We start from the raw sequence: 19,731 nt of genomic DNA on the forward strand, positions 1-19,731 counted from the left end.
TCTCCCCGAATCTGTCTATGCTGCTTCTTTCTAATACTCACAACTCTTGTTGTCCAGATACAGAGATACAGATACATGTTTTCTGCTCTTCAAACACTGCAGAGGGGAAAAATATGTCATCCTGGTGCTTCACCTGGGAATATTACAGTGTATAAAAAAACCCTGTTTCTTTCTAGGAACAGAAAATAGGTGTTTCATCTGAAAAACTCAGTTGTTATTAGGAAAGGGCAAAAGCTGAAGTTAGCATAGGTATTCCAGCACTAAGCTTCTGGATACCCTAATTCTAGGCTCAAATGTTGCATGGTACAATTTTTATATGAAAAGAGCCCAGACAAGTGGCACATATAAAACCTACACGAGCTTGCACTGTGGGATCGTGAAACTTCAGATAACTGCAAGATCATGAAAGCTGATGAAAAGGGTTTTTTTTCCATATATTGAATTGAAATTAATTTCATCCACAACTAATCACAGCAAAGCTCAAGTAGTTCAACTTTTAAACGTAACATCTAGTATTTAGCCTGATTACTTTGCTTAAACTGCTGATTTCTTCCAACATCCCCTCTCATGCAGAACCTGGTTTTCAGCATAAAAATAATTTAAAAAGTCAGCGCTTTATGACAGCTCTACAGGTACCACTACGATCTCTTATATTTGGCCGAGCACATTTTTAAAGGGGAATTTACAGGGTTTTCCCTCCAGCTAACACAAAGGACATTCCTCCCCTCCCCACGTATATATTATCATAAAACTAAAGGGTACACTGATAAAAGCGAGGAGGAGAGTTGAAAAGCCAAGATGTAGTTATTCAAAGGGGCCTGCAGAAGGCAAATTTTTAATTAAAAACTTTAGCCGGAACATAAACTACGAGCTCCTCATGGCCAAAGCGTTCCTAGTCCATCACCTGTAGATGAGTCCATCACCTGTAGAGGTGGCCATGGAGACCTCCCACCTCGGGGAAGCCTCAGCCAGGTTTGTATGTGGATGTGAGCACACACGCCTAGGATGCTGGAACAGAAAAGATGCAGGAAAGACAAGGGACCCCCTCAATGGCAGCACTGCCACCGTGCTCACACCGGCAGGTACAAATAGGGCCAAAAGGGAATTGTTTATGGAGAAAGGAGGGATCGTGTTGCAGCAACTTCTCCTAAATATAAACCAGAATATCCATAAGGGCAGGCCGAGGACCTGCAGAGCTCATCACACCCCACGGCGCAACATCCACCGTCTGCGCAGGAGCCAGCCGTGTGATCAGCTGTTGGGTTTGTTTATTTTCTGCCCTAACGATGATGGTATCAGCTCCATCAGCACATCAGCTGTGTGGAAACAAATGGATTTCCATCTCTTCCTTCGGCCTCTTTCAGGGCCGAACCCGCACGCCTTGTACACCCATCACTCTTCCCAAAGCCCACCAGCATTTCCAAGGGCCTCAATCATACTCCTGACCAGGGTCACCAATACCTTGCAGAGCCATACATTATAGTTATTAAAATAATAACCAAAAGCCAAGCTAATTTTGGGATATCCTACAATTTTGTGCCAACCTCCTCAGCACAGAAGCTACTCTTTTTCCAAAGCAAACGGGTCGCTAAAAAAAAGAAGTGATAGGCAGCATCCATTACATATCTGTTATATTTAGCAACAGAGAATCCATCTGCATTATTCCTGGTCTCATTAAAGACTTGGCTCCTCGTAAATATTATGTCTCTAATCCACACATTCTCCCTCCGCGCTGTGCTTCAGGGGTCTATTTAAGTAATAATTGGTATGCGTTGTTGCAAAGAAATAGTGGCTGAGTGTTTGACAACATTACACAAGTTAACGTACATGGGAGCAACTGCAGCGGTCCTCGTGTGAAAAATCAATTCAGCTATGTTACTACCAGCACCTCTGCAAAAAACTCAGGGCCAAGCTACCCTGTGCTTTCTACACCTGGGTCCGAAGAAGGGTGTGATTGGGTCAACCTTGATTTGGCCATCGTAGTGGTGAAGGTCCTTCCTAATCTCATGCAGCTCAGACCGCTGGTAGGGATTAGGGAGAGGACCTGGGTGAAACAAAGCCCAAAATTCAAACAAGCAGGTTGCTTTAACCATAGAAAACCTAATTCTGGCAGGAGGGATGGGTAGACACCCAGAAGCAAGCGGGGTGGTTACTTTCAGCAGGACCACTACTTTTTATTGGCTTAAGGGATACATGAAATTACTGCCAGAGAAGGTTGGAGGATCAAGTCATTAATAATTAAAAGCTACTACTGATGTATTTGAGTAACTTGGCTTTTATCTGCATTTTACTGTAAAGTCCTACAACAGATGAGACTTTAGGGATGCCTATCAAGATGCCTGCCTTGATCCACCCAGAAGACCATGTATTTGAAAAACAAGGCTGAATTATCCAAAGTAATGGTGGAGTGCAAGTGCACACAGCTCCTGTCAGCTGAGGAGCAGGGGGACCCTGAAAGGTGATGACATCCCAGGGCTGTCCTTCCCTGACAAAAACATGAGCCTCTGGCATCCCCTGGAGCAGGCTCTGCTCCTGGCTGGAATTTCAGGATGGGCTAAAAACTCCATAAAAATCCCAGAAGTTGGCAACCCCACACTGACGACCTCCGTGAGGGGTTGATGGGTCCACTGAAGTCAGCGCTAATGATTAGGCCTCTCTGGTTCCACCACGTGTTTTTACCCTCCAACTATTCCAACTGTATTTCTTTTTAACAGAATCACAGAATCATCTCAGTTGGAAAAGACCTTGGAGATCCTCCAGTCCAACCATGAACCTCACACTGACTGTTCTCAACTCCACCAGATCCCTCAGCGCTGGGTCAACCCGACTCTTCAACCCCTCCAGGGATGGGGACTCCCCCCCTGCCCTGGGCAGCCCATTCCAACGCCCAACAACCCCTTCTGGAAAGAAATACTTCCTAAGAGCCAGTCTGACCCTGCCCTGGCGCAGCTTGAGGCCATTCCCTCTTGTCCTGGCGCTGGTTCTTTGGTTCAAGAGACTCATCCCCGCCTCTCTGCAACCTCCTTTCAGGTAGCTGTAGAGGGTGATGAGGTCTCCCCTCAGCCTTCTCTTCTCCAGACTGAACAACCCCAGTTCCCTCAGCCATGACGTTACAATCCCATGGACATTACAAATAATGTAACCCAGGCACTAAAAATTCATTAGAGAGCAAAAAACCACCAACAACTTTGCCAGCAGGACCACAAAGATCTCCCTATGCAGCATCACCATGCTTCCCCCTCACCAGATCAAGTCCAACAAACCCAACCGACCAAAGCGAACCCCAAAGCCCGTGCAGCAGCAATTATCTCGCAGTCTTAACACAGAAAGTTCAAGTAGGGTGTCAAATCTAGGTGAAATTGGAGCAAATTTGGTCTCAGGCCCCTCTTGCCTTGAAGATAAACATGACAAAATGGGATTTCTGTTTCTCAACAGTCCAGTACATCTTTTCCGAACAAGAAGTCTTCATCTTTCTCTTTGCAACCTCACCATCACGTTTCCCGAACACGACATCCCAGCTGCATTACCACCTCAGAGTGGACAAACACAAAGTAATTTTAAAACTCCAGATGTTTATTCCGGTGAAAACAATTCCTGGTTCTTAAGAAATCATCAGGGCTCAGGGTGAAGGAAAGGGGAGTGCACACTCATCATCAGCTGTTGTAGAACTAAATAAATAACAACTGATTCTTCGGTGCTCTGTCACCAAAAACCAAAAACTCCTGCTGACTTCACAGAAAATGTGATCTGGTGCCTTCCTGGTACTCTGTAAAATACCAAAGATCCCAGTCTCCCCACCATGATGGGGCTGAGCAGAAGGAGAAGACATGCAGGGCATAACGAGGTTTGGTTTCCATGCCCTCACTGGGGCAAAGGGCGATCACGGCATTTTTCATCCTTTCACCTAAAACTTATCTTAATTTTATTTCCTCTGGCAAAGGAGAAGGAACAAAAAAACAAAGGAACAAAAAAACAAACCACGGGAACATGGGAGAAGGAATGAGAGTTGGCCCAAGCGTACCTGGGTGTGACAAAGGGCATTTTGGGGTCACATCTTTCAGCATCACGTACAGCGGTGGAGAAAACACCAAATCCTGGCTAAAATGTTTGTGTTGTCTCAGTCAAGAGCGAAACCGAGGGTGACTTGCCAAAACCTCCCCTCCAAAGTTTCAGCGTTCCCTGCAAGAGGGAACCCCAACAACCACCCTGCCTGGTCCTTACTCACCTGTGAGCCCTGATGCCACTCCTCCTAGCAGAGCCTATAATCTAAATATCCTTAGCGCAAGAATAATTTTCATTTTAAGAGTTAAGTGGACTGTGCTGAGGAAATAAAAGACATTTCAGGGCTTTATCCTTCTTACGACAAAATCGTAATTCTTATTGGAGTGGGAGAACAAGCATAAAAATTATTAAGATCCGTATCATGTTTCCTTACTCCCTGTTGTATCCAGATCCCAAAAGCCAGGAGACTGGCTCAGGGCACTGTTCTCAAGCTCTCTGGAATAACCAAACACACACAAAGGTGTGATTTTACTGGGGGGTGGAGCTGCAAATAGATCTGATGGAGAGGGAAACCGCTGGGGGCGAGAGGTCCCTGTACTCTGAAAAATCGCAAATTTCTAGGACAGGTGTAATCACCCCAGTTTGAAGAGCTCCTCACCAGCAGCTCCACTCTCCACTTCTTTAACTTGCTACAAGTAGAATATCAAGCAAAGAAAGGAATACTTGTTAGATGTGATGTGAGGAGTAAACATGACACCTATCAGATTTTATGAGACAGCATCATCCACCAGATTTTAACAAAACACTTGCAAGTTGCCAATGCTGTGTTTAGAGAAGCTTTTCCATTTCTTCTGCTTCAACACAAGTCACTTTCGATTCCCACAGCTAGTAAACAGCACCCAAAACCCAGTGAAAATTAACCTACCTTTTCCAAAAGGTTGGGCAAACACAGATTCAGGGTTTTTTTTTCAGTAAAGTACATATTCTTACCAGAGTCAGCTGGACTGCAGAAGTTTTAATTGAACTGCAGCCAGCCTGACGGATAAATCGACTTTCCTGGCCAAAGGTTTCGGTACGTTACTTCCAACTCCTGCCTGGGACCTCATACTTTGAGGCTCATTTTTTTCCCCGATACGAGGAAAATTATCACTGGACCCCAGCGACAAGTCCCTATACTGAAATGATGGCGTTAAAGATGACTGTGCTACAGTTTTTGCTATGGGGAAATTCCTCTGAACGTTTTTCCATCTAGGCAAAGCACGAGTGGAAAAGGGCACAGCTTCACCCTCGAAAAGCGGGTCGGGGTAGGAGGGAGCTGTCAGCACACGGGGCTGTGGGGCATCCCGCCTCGGAGCTGCCTCATCCAGCCAAACCTCGGGGATCCCACATAGGAAAACTACCTTAAAACCAGGGGAGGGTGACTGCAAGCAAACATCATCTACAATTTGTACACTATAAAATTGACAATAAAACTCCGGCCTGAGGAATCATCTCAGTGTGAAATTCTAGGGGAAAAATGAAAAGTCAAACGCTCCCACAATCGGCATTGCAAAACACAGGAGTGTTTCACCGCTCTGACTAAACTACCTGATCTTCTATTCACTTTTAGAAATACTTGGCTACGACTTTTAAAGGGAAAAATACTTTGATTGTCCATGACTGGAAGAGCTGGGATGAAGTGAGTAACCGCCCGCAGCCCCCAGATGCGCCCGTGTTTGCTAATGATGAAAGCCAACCTCTGTCCCAGCTCCCTGCTAATGACTAACAGGTGGGTTTCCCAAACGGGTCCAAAAATAAAAAGCTCCTTTCTAAAAATACCGCCCTGCATTTACAACGCCACATTTTCCAGAAAAATACTGACGATAGCTGGCGTTTCCCAAACAATCGCTTTTATAGGAACTTCGGGCTGCCCCTGCAGCAGAAAGTTTTGCGAGGCAAAGAATACAAATCTTTGTTTAAGATTCGAGCCCCATGGACGAACCCATTCCCTCGGCCAGCTCCGGAGCTCGAGCACAAATCAGCTTTATGGTAATAACAGATTACAGAACACATTGCCACAAGTAATTTTTTTTTTTTTTTTTTTACTACAGGATGCGTAATTGAAATGTCTGCGATTCAACAATCACCTTTGAATTCATAAATACCTCATAGTATTCTGAACACACTCTCCTATAATGAGACCGTCTTCAATTTTCCTTGGTAAAGAGACCTTTAAAGAATGCTAAAGCAGGTCGGCGCCCTTATGCACTGATGGAAACAGGAACAAAAGCATTTTGTCACCAGGCATCTCGTCTATCATTATTTTCTTCACTCCGCTTAAACAAACTGAAAAGTACGTGCTTTTTTTTATTTTTCCCCCTCCTTCCCCCCCCCCCCCCCCCAATATCTGCAATAACTGCGATTTCATTCCCGTCAGTAAGCCACCATCTGTATGAAAACAACGGTCCATTATACCTCACCGGCACCGGCTATCGTTTTTCCTGCTTCACTAATGTTTTTTAAAACACAGGATTAAAATGTCATACCATCCCTCCCGTTCTGGGGAGCCGTGTGTATTCCTCTCCTCTGGTCACGGTATACTTAATCAAGTGTGAATGATTAAAGTACTTCAATTAGAGCTACGTACATTCATTGCAGGCAATTCAAAGGCAGCGGAGAAGTGTAGCTGAAAGAAGAAATTACTTCTACTACTTTTGGAGATCTCCATCTCCCACTTCCCTCCTCCCCAGCACCATCAGGCTGAGCCGTGGGACCCGGCAAAGTACCAAGAGCTGAGCCCCAAGCAGGATTTACCTTAGGGGCACGTCCCTCGGCAGGACAAAAGGCTATTATTTCCCCTTCGGCAAGTTGGGGGGTGTGTGTGTGTGTATTTTTATTTTTTTTATTTTTTTTTTTAGTGCAAAGAGCAACACGCGTAAATCCGCGCACCCTTCTGCTTTTCCTCTCCAGGGAGAGAAGGGGAAGGTTTAAAATTTCCAAGTCGGGGGGGTTTAAAATGTCCAAGCCGGGGGAAAAAAAAATAATTAATGAAGAGAATAAATAAATATTAAGGGAATGGAGTATTTTGAGCCCCGCGGAGCGGCTCCGGGCAGGAAGGAGCGAGGCGCGGCCCACGTACCGCCCTGCCCTGCGGCCAGCCGGCACCGCGCACCTCCGCGGGTTTTAAGCCGGAGAGTTGCTAAGTGACTGCGGGCGAGTGCAGAAATAAAATTTTAAAATTTTTTAAAGGAAAAAAATTTATTTTTTTAAATAAAAAATGAGCAAATATTTTTAAAAAAATAAATATCCCCTGGGGGGGGGGGGGGGGGGGAAGCGACCCGCGGATCGCGGCCACCAGCTCCGCGGTCCCCCGGCCGCCACGGATGCGGCGGCCGGGGGACCGCGGAGCTGGTGGCCGCGCCGCGCAGCGGGGTTGCCCCTCGCCCAAACTTTCCAGCCGCCGCCGCCCCGTTAATCCACCGGCAGATGTTGTCGGCGGCTCTCGCCACTAAGTAAACAATGCGGGGCCCGCCACAACAAAAGAGCTCCCACTTCACCTCGCCGCTCCGCGCAACTTACGCGGCCGCCTCCCACCACCATCCTCCCCCCCCCCCCCCCGATTTTCCTCCTCCATCCCCACCGCGGGTTCGCCCCGGGGAGGGAGGGGGGGGGTATGGAAGCCAAGATGTCCTCGCCTTCCCTTGTCCTCCGCTCCGCGGAGCTCAGCTCCCGCGCTGCCGCCGCCGCCCCTTTACCTGCTCCCGGCCGCCGCGGCTCGGCTCGGCTCGGCCCGGCCGCCGGCAGCCCCGCTCCGCGCTCCTTAACGCCGCATCCCTTCCCGCAGCCGCCACCGCCGGGCTCTGCCTGCCGGAGATCCACCTTAAAAACGCCACCCGCTCGCACACCGCACAAAAAAAAAAAACTTAATCCTTCCCCCCCCCCCCCCCTCCTTCTTTTCCCTCCGCGCTCCTGCTCCGCCCGCCGCCGCGCCGGGAGCGGACGGGGGCAGCGGAGCCCCGCGCCCAGCAGCAGCGGGGAGGATGCTAATTGCAACTTGGGGGGGAGGGAAGGATGGTCGCTGGCTCTTTTTTTTTCCTCCCCCCTCTTTTTCCCCCCCCCTCTTTTTTCTTCTTTTTTTCTCGCTTTTTTTTTTCCAATTTTTTTTTTTTTTTTTTTTTTTTTTAAAGGGGGAAAGTGCCCGGGCGGCGCTGGGCGGAGCGGACGCTCCCCCTTCGCTGCGCTGGGGGAGCGGAGAAAGAGGTAGGGGCTCTCACTGCCTTTTTTTTTTCTTTTCCTTTTTTTTTTTTCTTTTTTTTTTTTTTTTTTTTTTTTTTTGGCAATAGGCGGGGTCTCTCCTTGCAAACCAATGACACAAACCCACATGGACCAGCCTCGCCCCCTATAGATACTCTTCACTACAAATAGGCTCTCTCGGGGGATTAGTGGATCAGCTAAAGTACAAACAGACGCAGCGAGGAAGGGGCGGGGGGGGAGCGGTGGGAGGTGCTGGGGGGGGGGGCACCGGGCCGGGCCGCCCCGGGCACACCCGCGGGGCAGGAGCATCCGCGGGGCGCGGAAGGGGCTCCGCGGGGCGCGGCGCCTGTTGCGCTCAGCGGCGGCCCGAGGTTGGGTTGGGGGCGGGGGGGGGGGGGGGTGTTGTGGGGTGGAGTGTGTAGGGCCGGCGGCCGCCTTTGTTCGGCCACCCTCGCTCAGCGCGCCCGCGGGGTTTCCGCGCCTCACCGCGGGGCCCTGCTCCACCCGGCCCCCCCTCCCCACCTCGGCGGGAGCGCTCCCAGGGTTGGGGGGAGCCCAGCGCAGCGCCAGGTCCTGAGGGGACTCACCCCTTTGTAGCTGCCGTCATCCCCAGCCCTGCTCGAGTATTTTAATCCTTGTCCTAACCCCCCCCCCCCGCCCCCCCGCGCCCCCAGGCCAAGCGGGGGGTTTAAATTGATGTTTGAGGGCGCGGAATAAAGACCACCAGGCTGAGCCCACGCCTTTGACATCTGCAGGGCCGGGGGGGGCTGGCACGGCCATCCCTGCCGCGCGCCCGATTTGATGTGACTGGCGTAGGCTCACGCCGGGGCGTTGGGCTGAGGGCGAGATAACGGGAGCGCACTCCGACGTGCCTTTATTTGTATTTGTATTCCGCGTTGCCCCCATAGATTTGGGAATTAATGTTTTGACAGACGTTCTTCATCTGCTTATCACAAGAACGTGGGCAGGTGGTGATCCCATCTTTTTGTTGTATAATCATCGAGCCTTCTGCATTATATATATATATATATATACACACACATCCCGTGCTTCTCAATCAGCCTGCGAAAAAGCACGTTCCTCTTCTAGTCAAATAAAAGCCTCGAACCAGATCAATTGTCCATCAAAACTAATAAGCGAGCTTCAGTTTTTCTGGGTGAAATTCCATGGTGAAGAGCCTAAAGATCTTGATTCTTAGGAGGCCGTTTTAGGTCCTCACTGGATGTTTACACTGTGCCCATCATTTGTCCCCCGAGCACCCGCTGCCGGGAGCTGCTCCCTCTGTCCCGCAGAAGTGGAAGCCCCACGTAGCCTCAGCTCGCCGGGGTTCCCTGTGGAGTAGGTGCCGAGATGGCCACAGTGGGGGCCACCCCCCAATACCCGGGTTCTGCGCGATGCAGGGCGAAGCCAGGCCCCTCCAAGTAGAGGCAATCCTCAGGCATGTGGATTTAGCAAAATTTAGCAGCTTTCAGCTGAAAGATGCGTCTAATTCTGCGCTCTTGCCTTTGGCAAAAGTCCCTCCGAGGAGGAAACCCTGCCTGCCTGCAGGAAACCTCACCGTGAAAATCACAGTTTCCGTATTATCGGGATTTCTTGGATTTCCATCATTAGCCACACTGCTAACTGTCAAAATATTATGGGCAGCTCCTCAGCACGTGCAACTTGGGCCGCAAGGAATAACAGCGATTCGCCCCAGCCGAGGACTTGCCCATGGCATTTCAGCGGTGATTTTTTTAAACCCCAACCATCATCGCTCTTTGCTTGAGCCAATTTGCTTTGTTAAACATTAGGTATGCAATGGATGGGGGCGTGGGACAGGAAAACAGTAATTGCTTCTAATAAATAACGTTGAGTTCATGATATAAACAAAGTAAGTGACATACGTTGAGGCCAAAGACACAAATAATTATTTCATTACCGGAGCAATTAGATTACAGGTTGTAAAGGAGAAAGCGCTGAAGCAAACATCTTCCAAGTTTAGCAGGGGGCAACCCTCAGGCATGTGGATTTTTCTTCAAACTATTTGGATTGCGATCGAACATTCATCAAGTGTGAAATAGCCTTTGTAATTAGATGCTAGGAAAGAAGATACATGGTAGGTTCGGTGGGGGGCCTGAAACGAAAGGTTTTTAACTTCAAACTGCAGCTTTCAAAACTTTCAATCAGCTGCTGCCCAACCTTGAAGGAGCTGCAACTCCTCCAGTATCTTACTGGTTTGTGCAAAATTCAGCACATGCGTGGAGTGGGGTGTTTTGGCTTCCCAGAGCTCGGGAGCAGCAGTTTTGGGGCAAGGGAAAGCCAGAAGAGCTGGAGGAAGAGGATCATTCTGCTGCCCGGGCAGGCAGGGGCGGACATCTCTTCTGCCCTCTTTTCTCCAGATTATTTCTGTATTTTATCCACATTCTGGACAGGTATTTCAGGCAGATTCCTAAAAGGCAGATTCCACACATCTCCTCCTTCTCTAATTATATTTTAAAAGACTGAGGCACACATCCTTAGGGAATAATTGGGGGTGGTTGCACAGATAATCCCTGCTAGGAGAATAGCCCTGAAAACTTAGTTGATGAGGGATGCTCATAAAGCAAAGCAAAATCAGGCTGGTCCTCTCTCTTCTATCTATTTGAACCTATCGGGAGCTGGACTGACAAATTACTGGCACCCTTTAGGAACCAAGCCCTCCCAGCATCATTTTTTGTTGAAATCAAATGATTTTTAAAAAAATGCATTTCTTAGGAGTCCATCCATGATGGGAACCGGGTGTTTGGGGTGCAAGGTTTAAATGACACCCCTTTTCCCTCTCAGCCAGGGTGCACCTCGCTTGCTGAAATAACACTCCTCCTGCTGCTGCTAATGAACTGCAGGACTCATCGTGCTCGTCCAGCATCGCAGCTCAACTGCTTACTAAGGTGCAATAGAAAGTCTGTAGCCCCTGTGTCTGTAACAGTTATATTTGATGAATTTGCAATTATTTTTAGTAAGGGATTACATGCTTCTCTTGTGAATCACTTGGTTTCTATTAGCAGTGGATTCAGGAAAATGGTGATGTTCAAATATTGTTTCCTGACCCACATGCTGGGTTCCAAGCAGCTGAACACACGTCACACGAGGCACTCCATCAACCGGGAGCACAATCACACTTTCCCTCTACACTTCACCGACACGTCAGCCTGAGTGCAGCACCTCCTGCTACACTGGTACGTCTCAAGACCTTGCAAGGAACTCAAAAATAAAAAAGAATACAATTTACAATCTGGTTTTCGTAAAGAGGTTGATTTGCAGATGCAAATATGGGCCTTGATCCTGCAAAGACGATGCTCCCGCATAGCTTTTCTGTAGCGTGAGGAGTCAGAGTGACTTCAGCTGGATGACTCTCAGTGCATAAATTTAAGCGCATGCATCTCTCTCTGCAGATTTAGAGCGAGTATCTGTTGACTAGAATAGACCAGTTATTTTACTGCTCCAAGTGTTTGTGCAACTCAGTTACTCAGTGCTATGTAGGAACAGGCAGACACAAATCCTGCCCAGATCCTCTCAGCCAGAGACTAGGTTTGATCATTAGAAATGAAATGTGTATGTTGAGTAATGCCACATATCCAGCACCGATGTCAACATCCCATTTATTTTTTACCAGTTTTTAAAAGGTAACTGGTTTTAAACAGATAGTTGGCTAGTTTATAATGGATTTTCATTAAAATAATCATCTATGTTTAAGAAGGTGCATGTGGTTTTTTACAAATCAATGGCAGCAAACGTTCATTTTCTACCAGTTCTGTTGATTTAGAAATTTAAGCCTAGGATTTGGTTTAATTGTCTACAATATAGGTAGAATAAGCAGGAATATGAATACATTAAGGAATTTCCCTTAAAGATTTTTCTGAGTATAAATTTGGAGCCTGGAGAAATGAATTGCTTTATTTAACTGCATACTCTGCTTTTAGTGTTAGTACTCAAGTTTAACTTTAAAATGCACTGGGAGACATGCATCCTTCATTTCACTGCTGTAATTGATGTAAACCAGAGATGAATTTGTTCCAAAACATATTTGGTAAACTGTTCTGTAACAAAGTATTTAGAAGATGGCTTGTTTTTCTTATAGTTTTGATCTCACACCAGACTGACACGGGTATACAAGCACCAGCGAGCACAATTACTTCTAGTGGGAAGCCAGAAATCCAACATTTGGTATCAATCCTGTAAAACTAAGTTCATTAAGAGGGTGGTTCAGATCACTTTTGGTATAATTTACCAGAAGGATGTCATCCAGTGTGAAGGATTGCACTGGTAGAAAAAAATTGCTCCTAAAGGCAGTGTATGATCTTTATTAGATCAGCAACTCCCCTCCCCACTCCCTCTTTTAGGATTAGTTTTTAGTATTTAATTACTGTAACATTATTTTTTAGACAGTTAAAAGGTTTGCATTACAGACCTGGAGTTTCATACCGTAACAATATTTAACGTCGTGTAAATGAAAAGGGTTTATTTATGCCACAAGTTCTCTGTAGGAACCCAGAGAAAGGAGGGTAAATGGATTTGTCTTTTTTTGCTGGTTTAAAAGCATGGGGAATCTTGCTTGTGGTAGAAAAAAAGAAGCCATCAAGGCAGCTTTCAATTCAGAGGTTGCCAGGAATAATACTGCTCAGTATTTTTGCTTCTCCACTTCCAAGGGAGTATTTCAAGTGGGTTTTATATGGGAGATAGCCCTCATTTGTTGTCTTACACTGATGCTGCCTTGGTATTTGAGGTGATGGGTCCCCCAGGCTCTGATCCCAAACTGATGTGGGTGGTTGTGTATGCTCCACAGGGGTTCTGAGACCCTGAATCGTCTTCCTCCGTCCCGCCCTGCCTGCCCTGCCTGCCCGCTGCCTCCAGCAGCAGCTCTGCAGGCAGAGGACTTGCACATCCCGGGTTCTGTCTCACGGCGGGGTCACGGTGTACTTTGAGCTCCTAGTTGGAAAGGTGCGGGTTATTTGCGGCCGGTTTAGAAACTCTCTCAGTTCTTTCTAATTTTGAAAGAAAACCAAGCTTAGTAAAAAAAATAGCCGGTCTGCAGCCTTGTGCTCAGCTGCTGCCGCAAGTGCCTCAAGAAGCAGTTGGCTCCTCTGGGCCCTGGCCATGCGCTCCCAGCCCGCGCTGCCTCCTCCCGCTGCCAGCACGAGCATTTGTGCAGCTGCAAGGTGAAGTGGATCAGGGAACGGATCCAGCTGAACGCTAATCCCGTGTGAGGGGGGGTAAAAAAATTTTAAAAAAAGCTTATTTTCAGCTGGATCTGTTCCTCAACCTGGTTGTGCCCTCAGCCGCATGAGACACGTGCTCGCACGGGGAGCAGCTCCCACGGGTGGGAACGAGCAGCCGGGGCAGGGAGTACAGGGCTGGTTTTATGGCAGCGCTTGGCTTATGCCGTCTTAAAGGCATTTGTCAGGCTATGACCTCGTGTTAATATATTACTCTTTTGGTGCACCGTGCAGCAGAGGTTACAGTGCTAGATTTTCACTCCCAGAACCATGACGCTGCATTTTGGAGGATCCGTAGGAGAAAAGACTCCAGCGGTGTTCAGTATTTCTGTTTGAAATACAGGGCCATGGTTGTGTTGGGGAGACAAGCGTGGGGTCACAGAAGGGCTGCCGGCAGGGAGTGGGATACCCGCACACGTTATCAGAAGACGTTAATCCTCCGCTCTCATCGACTGCAGCAACAAGTGCGTCGTAGGACCAGCAAAATGCATGGGATGCTCTAATATGATATATAAAACAATTTAATTCAATAGGACATTGATCATAATAGTAACGGCTGTTCTGTGATGTAACTATGGTCTCGGTATCACACTTTCTTCACATTAAATTAAATATAGATTTTGACTGATTTTCACAAAGTCGTGCAAATTTAAGGGCCGGCTGATATTTTTCATAATATGTTGGTGTTATCCCTCCTCGGCAAATTTATTCCCATTGAGAAAGAAAAGGAGTTACATGCTGAGAACTCCTGAATTGAATCGATGATTAGAAAGAGGCAATACATATTACTTCTGCCCTACTACAGACACTGAATTCGACATTGGTGAGAAATTCTCAAATCCATTTCCCTTTGCAAACATGTGCACAAGGATGCAAACATACAAGAAATTTATTTTTTGATAATCTTGGTTTTTTTCCCCCTCCCTGCATGTGTGTGAAATCGTTATGCGGAACTGTTGGGGTATTTTTTATTGGTTTTTCATTTTATTCGTTTTATATTCTTAAGCAAGGAATTACAAGGCTGGAGAAAAGCCTCACAGAGTGCGTATGCATTTGTATACCCCCTTCTATAAAACATCTTAATGTCATTGCCGCGTGAGCAGAATTGTTCTGCTGATATAACACATGGCTGATGTTTAATCTCTCCAGGTAAGTTTAATGAAAGGTTCTTGAATCAATCTATCTGGTTTAAAGTTTGAAGGGCATTTGGATGCACTAATTTCATGTCTGTACCAGGTGTTTCTAAACAAATAGTTATGAGATAAAGACACATAGAGCCCTTCCTGCTCTCTCCCCCTTATCTGCTGTGGGCTTCCTCAACGTTCACCTGCCATAAACGCCGGCTTGCTTCAACTGCCTCCGCTTTCAGCGTACTTTAATATCCTAATGGGGAATACTACAGCACCCAGTCTCTAGCTCCACATTTGTTATGGTTTTGTAAGCCAATTTTTGGGAGACTTAACATTATAATGTCAATAGAAAAGACTTTGGTAACAAAATGAAAGGGTGAGCTGGGCCTCGGAGGTAATTTGCTGTTTGCTGGGACACTGGTGATCACCCTGCATGGCCATTACTGGTGGTTGAAGTGAAAGACGTGTGCTTGTATTCCCTGGTGCCGTGTTGCAGGCAGGCTGGACCCGACTCCCGGCCGCCTTATTCTAGCTGTCACTCGCTGTTTGAATTACAGTCATGCCTGGGGCATCATCTGAGATCTGGCTGGAAAAGAGCTGGCCAAAGGGGGTATGACAGATGTCTGTAAAACCCTGAGGGGTCTGCGAAAGGGAGTAGGGAACGAGCATTCACTAATTCTTATAACAGAAGAACGTATCGAATCACAATTAGGTATCAGGTTTTAAAAGCGAGAATCTTTTCTCCTAGTAGAAAATTAAATTGTGCAACATCCTGCCACCAAAATGCTGTGGAGCCGAATTATATTGTGGGTTAAATGGGGCTGAAATAAAATCATGGGCTACAGGTCTATCAGTGATTACTGCACATGGCTGTCTAGACACGGTCTCTGGATTCAGGGAATCCTCATACCGCTGGTTGTTGGGAGCTAGAAGGGATATTTGCTGTTTCAGAGTTTGCCCCGAAGCATCCATTGCGACCCCCATTAGAGACAAGAGATGGGCCGAGGAGGACCAGAGCTGGCCCAGACAGATCTGACCTTGTCCTTACACTGACTGTCCTTGGGAAGATCATCTCAGTCCCAAAGCACCTGCAGGCTAGAGAGTCAAAGGAAATACCGGGGGAAAAGAGATGAAATGACTCACACAAAGTCCCTCGGTAGGTCAGGGAGAAGCTGGGTTTTAGCAGTCCCCAGCCAGCATCCTATTCACCAGAGCACCGGTCTTTGGTTTTTATGCTAATTAGGAAGTCACTGACATAAAACTGAAGCAGTGCAGCCCTGAACAAGGCCCTCCAAGGATTTCAGTGCCTGGAAGGCAAAAGTTGCGTTTCATTGATAGTACAATTGTGTCTTAAATCTCTCTGGTCACCAGAGATGTAGCAAGTGTGGTGTCAGCTCAAGACCGCATGAGGTAAATGCAGATAAGGCAGCGCCCGTGGGTTGCCGGGTGTTTATATGATGCCGGTACAGTACAAAGGGGCCTGAGCTCTGTCAGCCTTGTACCTGCCGCTGTAATCTAAATAACCCAGAGCGACTGATCACAGGCTCCTGCGATGGACACGCTCACCAGTAAGGACTGCTGCCACCTCTAACTGGGAATTTAAAGAAGGGACATCATCTCAGAGGTCGGTCAGGCATTTGGAAGTGATTCCACCCATACAGGAGCAGCAAAGCTACCTCCACTCACCCTTCCTCTTCATTTTGAAGGAAGAATTGCTTATGGGGAAACAAAGCACTGTAGCCAAATCTCAGCCAATCCTTCCAAAAGCTGCTCATTGCCAGATTGTGTGCATTGAAGGGACAGTCCATCCGAGAACAGTACTACTGTTAGAGCAGTGACAGCTAGAGATAGGATTTTTTTTTTTTTAAAACTGAAACAGTTATACACTGGAAGTCCTACTGTGATATAATTATACCGGTGTAAACACACCCCGTACCATCTTGCTTATTTTACTTTCCAAATTAGAACAAGCTGCACTGCTGTATGCATTTATTCTAGCAATTGAATTGTGTCCCCACAAGGATTTTTGCTACTTTAACAGAAGTGGTATTAAAGCAACAGACCTTTGCAGTGAAGACCAGTCCTTAGTTTCTAAGTAAGCACTTTAACTTTTTTTATTGTCAATAAGTAAGCTGTAGGAATCCAGTCCTTTAAAGAGAAAGATAAATGGCACAGAAAATCTGGTCTCTTATGTTCCTATTTCCTGATTAGACTTCAGAAAAGGGCAGTCAGAGAAATGCCTTCAACCTTCAACATTAAATCCCCAGGAAACCCTGATGCCCAGGATCTGTGGTCAGGAAAACATCTCCCAAAAGACAGAGACAGGATGGATGCTCCTGTTTGTTCCAGCATCTGCGCAGAGGCACGTATTGCAACCAACCTTCTGCTGGGTCCTGCTTTTTTGTACATACGCTCTCCTGCCACAGCTTTAGGGAGGTTCCAGTAAGAGATGTTTCTGACCCATTTCTGTGTCACGTTTTGACAAGCACTATGCATTCGTTGGTGACAGGCAAACAGAGCCAGCTTCTGAGCAGTGCTCTTTCCCTAGGTGCGTATCAGTAAAAGGTTATCAAGGATGCACAGAGCATTAGCATGGTCACAGCCTTGGTGGACTTCCAGATTTCAGTGAACACACATTGTCAGGGAAAAAAGAGCAAGTTTCTCCCCCGGCGTGTGTCTGGTGCCTCATCCCAGCTGAACAAAACCAGACCCAGTGAAGGCATCTGATGCACAGGTGGCTTTCTGGGCTGCCAGCGCACGTTGCTGGCTCACAGTCAGTTTTCCATCCACTGATACCCCCAAGTCCTTCTCCCTGGGGCTGCTCTCCAGCCACTCCTCACCCAGCCTGGATTTGTGCTTGGGATTGCCCGGACCCATGGGCAGGACTTTGCCCTCGGCCTTGTTGAACTTCATGAGGTTTGCATGTCCCAGCCTGTCCAGGTCCCTCTGGATGGCACATCCCTTCCCTCCAGCGTGTCACCGCACCACACAGCTTGGTGTCGTTGGTGAACTCGCTGAGGGTGCCTCGATCCCACTGTCCATGTCATCAACAGAGATGTTAAACAGCGCCAGTCCCAACACCCACCCCTGAGGACACCACTCGTCACTGCTCAACACTTGGACATCGAGCCGCTGACCCTGACTCTGAGTGCGACCATCCAGCCAACTCCTTACCCACCAAGTGGTCTGTCCATCAAATCCATGTCTCTCCAATTTAGAGACAAGGACGTCGTGTGGGACAGTGACAAATGCTTTGTACAAGAACATGAACGTGAGCCTGCTTCTATCTATTGAGGGCCTCATCTGCTCGGTCTTCCTGGTCGGGTGGCCTGTAGCAGACCCCTGCTATAACATCACCTGCCCCATGCACAAACAGGCAGCAATAGGGACAGCTGCTTTTCTTGGGAAAGCAGCCTGAAGCTTTGACTAACCAGGCTCAAAATGATAAAATCTAAAATACTTCAACATGTGAAGAGGATTTTTCAATTGTCATTAATGCTGTTTTCTAAGGAAATTTTAATTCATGTAATGAACCGTCTTATTTAAAAATTAGGTACCTAAAGATATAAGGGCAAAGTCTGGAGTGGTTCTTGTCAAGGAAGCTAGTGAGCATCAGTCCTATCAGATGCCTCACCCTTGGCTTCGATGCCAAATTTTTCACAGAACCTAACTGAAGATTTTGGCGCCAGCACCCCATATCCAGCCCTCCTCATCCACCCAGTCCTGGCATTTCACAGCAATGCGAATAGAAAACGGGTAAGACAGAATGACTGTAGCAGCCCAGCCGTGCCCAGTGCTTTTCAGAACGAAAAGACATCTGTGCCCTTTCACACTCATGTCAGAAGGTGTCTTGTGCCGAGCATGGGCAGCAGCTGGCAGCTGCCTCTCCCCGGTAAGAGCCCGCAGGCGTTCCACCTCGGGGTCACCAGAGCTTGTAGGGTGGCTACCAGAGCTGGCTGCAGCCTGGTGACTTACATACGGTGGTAAAAACGACTCTCAGCTCTGCTTGCACGTGAGGCTCAAGGACAGCGCCCAAATCGCATGCCCTGTCAGCCTGGTGAACCAGCTTCCCTTCAAAGCATCCCAAGGCCAAACGCAACCCGAACCCATTCATGTGAGATTGTATTCGTTGGAATTAGTCTCCACCACATTAGCCTCACACTCCAGCAGCACAAAAGCACAACTTTTACATTTCAGAAGGTGTGTACGGGTAGTGTAGCTGCTCCTGGTGTTTAGCGGCTCCCCGGAAAATTGGTAGGTAACACAGTTTGCCAGGAGGAAGGGGTGCAGGGGAACTGAGGGGAGCAGTCTTCAGTACTTGAGCTCTGTTGGCTTTCGGCAGCATAAGCAAACAGGAGTTTTAAAAAGCACGAATGAAGTGACATATTTCCATATAAACTTTTCTCTGTACCTCTGAGAAATATACTGGATATTGATACTGAGCCAAGCAGAAAATAAGTTGCTTGTTACTGGAATTAACTCATCCTCCCTTTATTTCTGTGCATTATCAAGTAAGAGAATAAGTCATGTGAATAACTCAGCCTGCGGACTAAACTAAAATCCTGGGAAATTGTTTTGGGTAGAGCCTAGGTTTTGTTTAAACAAATAAACAGAAAGTACAAAAAGGAAAGAACTGCTCTGAGCCAACCCAGAAGGGCTTGTGTCGTGCAAACTGGCATTTGCGTTCATTCTCTGCAGGTTTTTATTTAATTTAGATAAATATCTAAATCAAATTTCATTTGCAAAACAAAAAGAGGCACTTAATCTAGAAATATCAAGCTGGAAAACTGCGAAACTTTTTCATTTGGGGCTTTTCTTCTCCATGAGGCTATTTCCTGAAATCGTGATGAATTTGCAAATAGTTTCAGCTGTCCCAAAATTACACTTTTCAGCAAACAGCTACTTGTCTGATGAAAATCACTCAGCTGTTACCAAGGTCTTGGCTAGCTCTGGCAGTTACATTTCCAATGGGATTTTTCCACAGCAGTTAAGCAGGAGCGGTCTGGGAGTTTAAATATGGGTAATTCCCTCCATCCTGTTGCAACTTCTGCAGCTTCAGCTCTTCCCTGGCTCCCGCGCGCTGCTGGGGATGACAGCAACTGCCGCAGGCTGCTGGACCATCCCTTCAGGAGGGA

At 47.3% G+C, this 19,731-nt stretch overlaps 1 protein-coding gene across 1 annotated transcript in view; it reads right to left on the bottom strand.

Annotated features, from left to right (window-relative positions):
* The window catches only part of CTBP2 (C-terminal binding protein 2), a 143,557-nt gene extending 135,215 nt beyond the window's left edge, over window positions 1–8,342 (bottom strand). The window contains exon 1 of the mRNA XM_074875502.1: window positions 7,737–8,342. The gene's annotated coding sequence lies outside the window, so the exon portion shown is untranslated. The remainder of the gene's footprint in view (window positions 1–7,736) is intronic.
* Window positions 8,343–19,731: the final 11,389 nt, after the last annotated feature.

The sequence above is a fragment of the Strix uralensis genome, chromosome 7, assembly GCF_047716275.1.
Source record: "Strix uralensis isolate ZFMK-TIS-50842 chromosome 7, bStrUra1, whole genome shotgun sequence".
Classification (NCBI taxonomy): domain Eukaryota; kingdom Metazoa; phylum Chordata; class Aves; order Strigiformes; family Strigidae; genus Strix; species Strix uralensis.